Source organism: Prosopis cineraria, unplaced genomic scaffold (genome assembly GCF_029017545.1).
Source record: "Prosopis cineraria cultivar Desert tree isolate PC_DT_omini unplaced genomic scaffold, ASM2901754v1 PC14, whole genome shotgun sequence".
In the NCBI taxonomy this organism is placed as follows: domain Eukaryota; kingdom Viridiplantae; phylum Streptophyta; class Magnoliopsida; order Fabales; family Fabaceae; genus Prosopis; species Prosopis cineraria.
The window spans coordinates 12,552,878-12,558,877 of NW_026555345.1; positions in this window are offsets into that span (position 1 = coordinate 12,552,878).

Sequence of the window (6,000 nt, forward strand, 5' to 3'; positions counted from 1 at the left end):
AGAATGTAAAAAGGAAGGAAAAAAGGAAAGAAAAAGGGAATAAAACATGAATGCTGAGGAGCTTTAGTTTTGAACAACGCACATGCAATTAACTTCACGAGTTCGGCTATTCATTCTTGCCACCACACACACATGTTCATAAAGATTCATCGCACACCATTGCAATTTCCCTCTTGATTTCAGTTAGTCGCATACTAATTACACAATTTGACCGTGCATTCAACTTAATCCAAATTCATCCAGTAGCATAGATTTTAGTGAATTCTTATCCATGGCAGCTTCTTATGGACCTCTCATTCAGTCAATAGCTATAGAGAGTGAGATAAGAGGCTAAATCTTTAAGGATTCTCCAAGATGATGAAGTTCCACTTGAGCTTTAGATTCTCTTGATTTCAATTTGTGTAGCTCAAATTTGATTCTAGTTTTTGTTATGATTTTGAGTTCAATTCTTTGATTCTGGTTAGATTGATTGAATCAATTTGATGTAATTTATCTTGTTAAGGATCAAATTGCTTTCGTTTACATTTTTCATTGAATTTGCACACCTCTAGTTTGAGTTTATCTTTGAATGATTATTACTTGTTGAATTCAAATTTCTCTTGAGTCTTGCTTGATATTTCTAATTCATTAGCTCCAATTAGGTCTTAGTGAGAAATTGATTGTCTAAATTTAATTGTTCTAAGTGTTAGAGAAAGGTTTTAGCAAGGCAAACATTTTGTTTAATTTATTTTAATCAAAGTTTGGAAATTGTTCAGGGGTTATGTATTTTTGGTTTAAGCCTCATTTACCTAGTCATAGTGGTCATTAGGCTTTTAATTTTGTCAATTGAGTCACATAGGGTTCGAGCTCATAGAATTAAGGAGTCTATGATCGTAGAATGAATTCAAAACTTGGAGAATTCATCCATTTACATGTTTGAGTCAATTTTACTTTCATTCATTTTCACTTGAAATTTAAAAAAGCAAAAATATTTTTCGTCTTGAGTTTTGTAAAACCAATAGTGACTTTACATTGTAAAATAGTTTATGAATTGAACTTAGTTGTTTAAGCTTACTCTCTTGATATTTTAATGACTTAAGGTATACGCAACTATATTCTAGTTTTTTTGAGAAGCTTGATACGACTAGGGCTTTTTAAGTAGCCCCGTTGTAGGGAGCAATATAGCCAATCAATAATTTCATTCACCATTGTTTAAATTTCTTTTTTGTGATTTTTTGCTGATTTTTGTTGATTTTTTAGAGCTAAAATCAAGCTGAAGATTGTTGCTGTTACACAAAATTTGTCCTAACTTTAAAATTAAATTGTAAACAACTAAAAAGGAGTTTGTGCTTGGGACTAAATTTTCTAGAAAAAAAAGCTAAATCTTAGCTTTGATTCATATTGAGGGTGAAAATTTTGGACTTAGGAGCCGTTCTATACATTTGTTGAAAGACAACAAGGCTTTGAAAGTCTGTTACAAAAATCTAGAATTTTATGTCAACTTTAAGTGCGAACAACTTTCACTTTACTTGTTCAATTTGCTTGATTCTTATTTCATTGTATTCATTACTGTGTTATCTTTGATTCTTATGTTAGCTTATCCTCTGATTTTGCCAATAACTTGATGAAAAGACTGAAAAGTTTTGATAAGGTACTCTAGAAGTAGTCTTGAATTTCCATATTTATTCACTGGCTTGTGCAAATTTTTAGGAGCAACTGAGAGAATTTTGACCTGAAAGTTTTGTAGTATAATCATTGTTATGTTATATTTTTAAGGTAAAAATATCAGAGAATTTTGAGTTGGGATTCAGCTTTTATGAAGCTCACGAACTCACTAGCTCCTGACTAATATTTACTGTCAGATTTTAGAAAAGTAGACCAATTATGAATGAGCATTTCTCACTCCCTACTCATCCGAATTGCATGATTTTTTTTTCTAAATTTTATTTAGCATCTTAGATTCACTTTTCTAGTTTTGAGGTTTTGTTAATTCCTTCATTTTCATTTTCAAAAAAAATAAAAAACTTATTGCTGCTGTTTTGCTTTGTTTTGTTAGATTTTCATAGTTGTGTGATTTTTGTACTTTTGACTTTTTGAGTGTTTTGTTAGTTGTTTTGGCTTTTTTTAGAGCATTCCATGTCCTGTAACTATCTTTTGAAAATTGAAAAAGAATTTCTTGACTTCAAAACTCAATATTTAGATATCATTAATTCTTCCTCCATTTGTTTTATTGATAAATCTTTTGTTTTGAAAAGTATGGAAATAATGATGCAAATAGTAGTGAACATGTGCATAATCATGAGGAAGAAATTCATGTTAAAAGAAGCATTAGGGAAATGGTTGCATCTAAAAATTCATTTAAAGCATGTGGCTTAAATGTGAATTTATAAGAAAATGTTGACTATGAAATTAAGCCTTTTCTAATCAATACCTTACCAAAATTTCATAAACTTACAGTTGAAGATCCCAATAGACGTTTCCAAATTCTTGAGAGAGTTTGTGTCACAACGAAGTCATCTATAGCTAGTTTAGAGAATTTGATGTTGAAGATCTTCTACTTCATCTTGGAAGATAAGCCAATCACTTGTTTAAATACTTTAGCCACTAAGACAACTAATTCATAAGCTGAAATGAAGCATTATTTTTCGGAGAAGTACTTTCCAGCAACCAAATAATCTTAATTACAGAAGAAAATAATGAAAATTCAACAATTTTCTTAAGAATCTTTATATGAATATTGGATAAGGTACCTTAAGCTTCTAACAAGAAGCCCATACCTCTAAATTGGCAAGGAGTTTCTCATCGAGTATTTTCATGTTTTACTCTCAGTTCATGACAAAGAGACTATAGATTCAGCTGCTAATGGGTCTTTACTTGATTTTCTTCTCAATGAAACTTGGGAATTAGTGAAGAAGATGGCTAATAATAATTAATAGTATAACACAAGATGTGTGAATAGAGTCTATCAGGCTTCAATTCCTAGTGCTTATAAGGTTTCCCTTACTAAACTACAATTAACTCTAAAATCAAGGTAATCAAGGGACTAAACCCTTAAAAGATCATTGAGTTTGTAAGATTACATAAATAGAAGAAACTCTCAAATTAATCACAATGGGATCCCAAAACTCAACATTTAAAATCTTTATCAAATATTTAATAGGCTCACATCAGAGTTTTAAAATAATGCAAAAGCTTGAAAATCAATCCAAACCCAAAACATTGAGATTCAAAACTCAAATATGTATTTCGTGTAGAAAATGTGTCATGCACTGCAATTCACCTGCCTTTATGCCATGTACCATGGTGTGAGGTGCCATGCACTGCAATGTATTATACAAATTTAATAGCATTAGTTGTTGTCATTTAATAGCAGTGGACGTGAACTTTTAACACATCCCAAATCTTCATCTAACGTCTGATTGGTGTGGTTTTAGTGTCTACATGGAACTTTCTCCTAGCTCTAGTTAATGGCATAAGTTTCACACTCAGATTCATTTTTTTATAAAAAGTTAGATACTAAAACCTATTTTACCACTTTTTCACACAAAACACACAACATTAGTGTCCTAACTCAACTATAAGTACTAAAAGCCTACATTGACTCTCCAACCACACTCAATAGACTCTAGTTAACTTGTGCAACATACCATACACAACTAAAAATACATACAAACTAAATTCACCACTCAATCCTAAATTTCACAAAATATAAGTGGGAGAAAATTCATATACAAATCTATCATTTTCATTTCAATTCATTCAAAATACATATGTTCCTACTTGCACAAGTATTTTGGCCCTATCCATGGATTTACAACCAAAACTCACTAACCAGGGCACAAAATACATAAGTTGTACACTATGGTTATGCAAGTAATATAAAATATCATATAAAACCTAGTTAGCAATTGTATCAACAATTATATACATAAAACAATAAGGAGAGTCATACAAAAGGATTACTCTATAAATCCTATACCTTTATGTTTTTTTCGATTTAGATCCGATGAGCTAGGTCTTAAAAATATTGAAAATTAAGGGATGAGTATAACTACTCACTAATTAAGTTTCACTTAATCAATATAGTTTCATATTAATTGTAAAAAGATGTAAATAGCCAAACACAAACAAAGACATAGCACATACGGTGAGCATGGCCACGGCTCATAATACTAACAACCATGTGGCCGGGCCTTAAGCACAGATAATCTCATTTAATTATAGTGTGCATATCGGGGTCATAATAATACTAACTATGTGCCCTTAACACATATCAGATCATAATAATACCAACCATGTAGTTAGGTTTAAATACTTGATCAAATACCAACCTTATACCCTCTTATTACCTCTGACATGAAATTAATGGCTATTTAGTGGCTACATCCTTTATGGATTAACCTAGCCTTCTACTTGTGAGGAGCTATCGGGCTGAGGTTAACTCACTCATATAATCTAGTTTTCCCTAATATTAACAATCAAGAAGTGACGTACTCCTAATCTAGCCTTCTCATGCATCGATAAAAACTAGTTAGGTTCGAGTTCCTTGAAGAACAAGTAGGACAGTCCCAAAGAAACTAAGAGACACAAGCTACCTCCTGATTCTAATGATCAATGTCAAGGTAAGTTCACGATTCCAACAGTCATTACTAATACTATGTAGATTTACTAACTACTCTCCTTAGGCGAACTCTCACTATTGATCATGCTATGCATGTATATCACATATTTATGCTTTCTAATCTATAATGCATCTCACATGAAATCACATATCCAAACTCATAAACTCTACATACTTCATAAGTCAAACATCACATTTTTATCATTTTCACAACATGCTAACAATAAAAAAAACATCAATCATAAATGGATGGCATGCATAGGATTTCCCTACTTTTAAAACCATTTCCCACAATCATCACATTGCTAAATTGCATTAATAATTTTTACATAATAAGTATCAATTCATAAATTCAACAATTTTCAAATTAACACACAACTATATAAAATAAGTTCCCCCAATTACCTCAAACCTGTGAGAGGTGAAAGATTTATCCCTCTAAATACTAACTTTCAAAACTTCTCACAAGCTTAAATGGTGCCAATAATAATGATCTACAATCACATTATAAAGATATCAATATAATCTCACCTGTAGGAATTATATTAACATTAATTCCACATTTATCTATTCTACCAATCCTATAAATCTCTACCCATCTATACCCAATGGGTTTATTAGGTTCCTTTGACTCACATTACTAACATTAAGTTAATAAACCATCATTAATGAATCTCAAACACTCCCAACAACTATATTGAAAAATTCACATAACAATAACTCGCCACAACTAATTCTTGATAAAATCATCAATGTAGGGTTTATCTACCATAAACAACTCCCATTATATCCATTTTAGACTATGGATTTTGACCCATAACTTCTATGGACCAAAAATTAACTTTCCAACTCAAACCCTAACTCAAATCTTTATAAATATGTGAGAGAAGGGAAGATGGGAGCATACATTACTTACCTTAGGTGTTTGAGAGCTTCAAACTATCACCAATGTGATCCAACAACGTGCCCTAGCATAACCTTAAACATGCCTTTCATTTTCTCCTTTCCTCTTCTTTTGATTTTGCATGCAAAGACAAATTGGTTTAAGTAGATTTTTAGCCATGTGTCATGGTACATGATACCTTTCACTGTGGCACATGGCATAGAGAGGCCCGTTGTACCTTTGTGCGTTACAACAAATTGACCACACATCGCGGTATATGGCACAAAAGGCTTCTTCTTACTTCTTCTTTCTCTTTTCTTGCTCGGGTGGCCCAACCTCACTTCGAACCCACTTTTAGGGCTAAAATTACAATTAATTATATCAATTAGGCCCATTTGGCCAAATACCTTATCAATTCACTAATTATACTCATTAAGTTAATTAATTATAATTAAATTTCCTAAATGTTATAGTGCTCAACTAAATGATATTTACTCTTAATTAGACTTCCCTAAGA